Source organism: Vigna radiata, chromosome 8 (assembly GCF_000741045.1).
Source record: "Vigna radiata var. radiata cultivar VC1973A chromosome 8, Vradiata_ver6, whole genome shotgun sequence".
Classification (NCBI taxonomy): domain Eukaryota; kingdom Viridiplantae; phylum Streptophyta; class Magnoliopsida; order Fabales; family Fabaceae; genus Vigna; species Vigna radiata.
The window spans coordinates 36815594-36821169 of record NC_028358.1 but is presented as its reverse complement, the minus strand read 5'-3'; the positions used below and the strand labels follow the sequence as shown (position 1 = coordinate 36821169).

The 5576-nt window shown below is 32.7% G+C and overlaps 1 non-coding gene across 1 annotated transcript; it reads left to right on the top strand.

Moving 5' to 3' along the window:
* The first annotated feature begins 1728 nt into the window (after positions 1–1728).
* On the top strand, positions 1729–1802 carry TRNAR-UCG. The gene has a single exon. It is a non-coding gene; the product is annotated as a tRNA-Arg (tRNA).
* The last annotated feature ends 3774 nt before the right edge of the window (positions 1803–5576 follow it).

Here is a 5576-nt window from a genome sequence, read left to right as displayed (position 1 = left end):
GATTTTGTAAGGTTGAATTAGGCCTAAAATCCACTTCTAACAAAAATTTAAGGAAAGAAAAGTTAATCTAAATAATGATAAGTCTTACACTTTGAATCTCTTTATTTTATACAGAGATGAAGCTTAAACTTATTTTCTCTTTTACCTAAAAAGGGCTTCACATAAATAATAATAAAAAAACAGTTGATTATATCACTAAAATAAGAGAAGAAAAAACTTTATGCAATGCTTTGATAAATCCACTTGAACACTTCCTAATACTTATTTGTAGTTCAGCTTTTGAAGTGTCTAGAGTTTGAAATTTAGGAGAAAGATAGAGCTAATAGAGAAAGCATTGTTCTTGATGGTTAATAGAAAATGAGAAGAATACAAAAGCTCATTTATAGATGTGAGGTGATTGCATCTTAAGGAAAATTTCTTTTTTAACAATTATTTTTTTGATAACTTTTTAATAATGTACACATAGTAACTTGTGATTGGTGCATTTTAAATATTTTTTTAAATATAAATTTAAACAAATTAATAAAATGATGACGTTAAAAAAATGTTAAAAAAATTTATCAAAATATCATTGATCCAATTAGTTATTCTATGGTAACCTTTTGATGTTTTATCATATCTTAATATTCACTCGGTCGGTCTAGTGGAGGATTGGGCACCAATTCGAATTTTACTTTAGAACTTCATTTTTTTCATCACATATTCTATATTTTAAAGTTTGATGTTGAAAATAATAGTAATAATAAAGGCAGTGTAATTATTTTGATAGTTTTGTCGAAAATTTGTACAGAAGAACGCTGATTATTGTGGACGGTGTCGTTCTCATGGGAAAGTGTTGTGTTAAAGTTGATGCCATGCATGATTAAAAGGTGGAGAATTTGAGAAAGAGAAAGTGAAAAATGTGGCTTTGTGTTTGATGATGAGAAAGAAGTGCTTGTCCCTGCCTAAATAGGAAACGTGATTAGAGTAGGACAGCTAGACAACATGGTTTGATCATAACAATTGTACGGACAATTCGAGAAGCGTGGGACCATGATGGAACATTGGACGGCTCTGATGCCATTGCATCATCATTCATTCACTCCGTAAAGTAAACAAACAACATCAAAGTTTTGTTCCCTCTTTCCAATTTCCACACACAATCTTTTCTTCTTCTCGGTTCTTCAATTCATAAAAATACGTTTAATTTTATTTTTAATTTATCCGAAATTTTCAATAAATTCTAACTCTTATAAGGATGGGTGGGGTAGCATGCTCCAATATATATAATTTAAGAGAATATACTTTAATTACATCAGGTAATAGTTATAATGTCCCACAACTACAGAAGCAAGGGACTAAAATTAGGTAAGCGTATGAAGATGATATTGATGTAAACCAAAAAGTTAGAACACATCAAAGAGAGAGAATATGAAGATATTGTTATAATGAAACATGATGAAAGGGGAAAAAGTTCATGAAATACTTTGTGCTAACATTGGGATGGGGAGAAAAAAACATGTTAAACAAAATAATTTTTATCATTTTCTTTTGAAAGTTTATCACTCTGTATTTTATATGTATATACTGAATACTGATGGCGCTATTGAGCATTTAATTTTCATCTCCTTCCCCATTAATCTTATAGTACTTTTTTACGAACTCTCTCTTAGAAAACAAAGTATAATTATAATTTTTTGATTAAATACTTAATTAAATACACATATGTGTGATAGATTAACATCTGAAGACCGCATAGCGCAGTGGATTAGCGCGTTTGACTTCGGATCAAAAGGTCGTGGGTTCGACTCCCACTGTGGTCGTTTTGACTTTTTATTTATCTTTTTCTATATGGGCTATTTTCTTCCTGTCCACATCAGTAAAACATGGCCCATTACGACTTTGTGGGCCTTTGTTTTTGTAACCTCGTTCTTTTTCTTTTCTTCACTCTACTTTTGTGTATTTGTAATCGTCCCCATCTATTTTAATTATTTTGGCGGAATATTCCTTTTAATAATTTATGTATTTAACAATGCCGATTTTAGTGAATTGAAAATATTATTTGCATAATTTTAAAAAAATAATAAAAACACACCTTTGTTCATATATGACATATTATGATTTAAAAACACAAAAAAATATTATAAATTTGAGGATTAAAAAATCAAATATTTTTTTTTCTGTTTTAAAATCTTATTTTTAATGAATATTAACATTTAATATAAATAATTTAATTATAATAGATTAGAGAAATTGTTCATATAAAATTGATTTTTTTAAAATATTTATCAGGATGATATTAAAAATATAGGTGTCTATTTAAAAGAATAATACAATTTAAAATTAATTACAATAAATAAAATTTTAAGATATCTATTTTTGAATGAGTTAAACTCGATAAAAATAAAAATTTGGAGGTGCATTTAATAAAAAGAAGTTTATGGAAATTAAATATCGTGTTTTGAAAAAGTTAAGGAGGGAAGTAAAAAGTGGCGGCAAAAGAACAATGGAAATAACCGTTACATTCCTCCTTCTGTTATATCTCTCCACACCCACCATATCTTCCCATCCCTAACCTCTATTCATCGCTTTCCAATTCCAAACCGTAATTATTTCATTTCTCTCTCTTTTTCATTTCTTTTTCCTAGCATCCATGTTCGGGTGTTAGGAAAATCTCCTCCAAATCGAAGCGGAAAGATAAATCTCCAGCTGCCGGTACAGTTATACTCGCGCTTCTGTCTTTCATTTTATTTCTCATTTATTCGTCATCGTTTGTGTGATGAGAGGCACGGAATGCGTGATGTGGTTGTTCTTTATCTGTTCATCGAGATAAGCGATTTGTTCTGTTTCGTTTGATTTGTGGATTTTACTCTGTAATTCGCTAATCGCTCAGCGTTCTGATCGGTGATCGTTGGGGTTTTTCTGGTGTAATGGAACTTTATGACAGCACTGGTTCTGTATCAATTGGAAAGCCGTTTCGATGACTGGGAACTGCACGGAAGTAAAGCGGAGAACGATCTCGCGAGTATCCACCTCTTGCTGAAGAAGTATCTTCTGGTTTCAACGCAATTGTATCGAACAGGGGTTTGTCTTTTGCATTTGTGGTGAATATAATTTGGCTTTGATATGCCTAATAGAGACGTGTCTTGTTACCTTTCTTGAACATACAATTAAGTGCTACTAGCCTGATTAATTTATGCCATTTTTGTGCATGGTGTTTCTGATTCATTTATTATACTTCTTGATCTATTGTTTCCTTATCAGCTAATGTTTTATGAGAATGTTTCTTTATCTGTGAAGGATTATTGGGGGATGGTGGTGGTGTTGAACACTAAATCGAATGACAACTTTTGCACTTAAGCAATATGTTTGTGTCAACATATGATTTCTTGCTGCTTTTTGACTGAACAGGAAACCTTGATGCTAGAGACATAAAAGCAGAGCTACAAATAAAGTAACGATTTTGGTGAAGCATGCTGAGCGGCAAGCACCTATCACTAATATTTAGCTTACCTTGAAAGGTGCTCTAAACATTCTGAGTGAGTAAAACACCCATCACTGAGTCAACAGCAGATCCTTTCCACTTTGAAAAGCTTCTACCTCCTACAATGTAGAGGTATACTTGATTTGTAAATATATGTTGACTATTGAATAATTTAGCAATGAAATGAATATTTGAATAAATCATAGTCTTCTGTTTTTTTCTATTGATAAATATGCTAAAGGGATGTTACTGAAAATATATAGGATTTTTTATAGTTTATTCATACCTGGGTGCATGTAGATGTTTGTCCTATATTTTTGTTAAGCTGTTCTTTAGAAATCATGCTGTTGGAATATTATAGTTATTGATCATATTATAAGTAGGCTTGTGCTTGCAGTACTAGTATTGAACTAATCATTACTATGATAGGAGTATCTATTAGGGTATTGGATCACATTAATAATTTTTCTCTCTTCCCCTCCTAAGCCATTAATTCTAACATCCAAGAATTCTATAATTAGAAGTTCAGTGGTAATTATTTTTACTAGGGGACAAACTGAGTTGTTATAGGTATTACATAAGGTAATAAAATGTCTGTTAAAGTAATTATTCTTACTCGAAAAGAGTCCTGTGTTGGGCCTCTTGGTACTTGATGTTTGTGTATGATGTATCTTACCTTGAATAAGATGCATCCGTGCTATGAAGAAATCAACTCGTCCACGAAAAATGTTTCTTTCTTCTTCCCACTATATCTCTTTTTCCTTATCAATTCCTTCGAGGCCTTTACTTCCTCCTTTGCCCGTTAATAGTTTCCAGGTTCTCTTTGTTTCCGGGTCAAGTTCCACTTTAGGCTTTGGTTTGTGTTTTTTAGCTAATTCAAATACAGGTAGGGTACAACGGAATGATCTTGATTATAAGGAACAAGTGCCTTTTAACCTTCCATCTTCGATATGCTGCTCTCCCCAAGTTTGAGATCATCCAGTTGACTAGTTATCTGCTCTATCAGAGTGGAAATTGTCTGGTGTGATTCCTCTGAAAATTAAGAACAGACAGTTATAATTATATGTTTGCTGAAAATTCCATTTCTTTGAAACAACACATTACATGAGGTAGCAAAGCATTCACCACTGCTGGCTCTACTGCTTTGCTTCTCTACAAATCTAATATTTTTAATGCAGATATCTGGCATTTCTTCATTTGACTAGAAATGTTTTTTTGTCTTTTTTTCTTGCATCATGAGGATTATCCTCAGACTTTTTTTTTTTTTTCTTGAAGACCTTCCACTTATATTTTATGGAGTCTATTATCTATTTTTTGCTTTCTAATTACATCTTTGGCAGGAGTTGCACCTTTGAAATTTCAATCAGCTTGTAAAGTCTTTTGGCACCAGGAAGTATGAAAAGAATTTGTGGCTGAGTCATGTTTGTTCTGAGTGCTTTTGCAATATTTTCTCACGGAACCCTTTGCTTCAATGGAATTGGAGAGGATGTTAGGCACCAACTGAAGGGTATTTTGACAAATCTGTTCTCCAGTCTTCTGAGAGTTTTCAAACCATGTTTTTGATTGATAGAGGATATTACCAATTTCTTTGCATGATGATTATATTCTGCATAAATCCATTATTTCCTTCCTAGCTCAGATTAGAATTTCCCTGAGCTGGAACATCTTCAGTGACAGGAAACATCCTCAGTGACAGGAAATTTTGCTATCTGTGGTTCTTCTGTAATTTCTGACAAGGCTATGACTGATCTCCTTTCCGACTGGAAATTATCAGTTGATGGCATCCTATTTTTCTCTGGCTTTCATATTCAGTATGTTCTAAGTCAAAATTTAGAGCTCTCCAGCAGGACTTTTTAGTTGAGACAGCAGAATCAACAATTTCTTCTATAATATCAGTCTGTGTGGTGTCACGGCAGATTTNCGGACATACTTCCTCTTTTTGCGTGGATTCTCTTTGAACTGTGTCTTTGGAGTTGCAGACTTTGTAGTTCTTTTTGGCTTGGCCTCTACAATTACCTTTGGCCTATGTTTTCTTCTTTCGGGTGCTTTCTGCTCAGGTGTCTTCTTCAGGTCAAAACCCAGGACAATTCCCTTGCCACAAATGTTGTCAGAA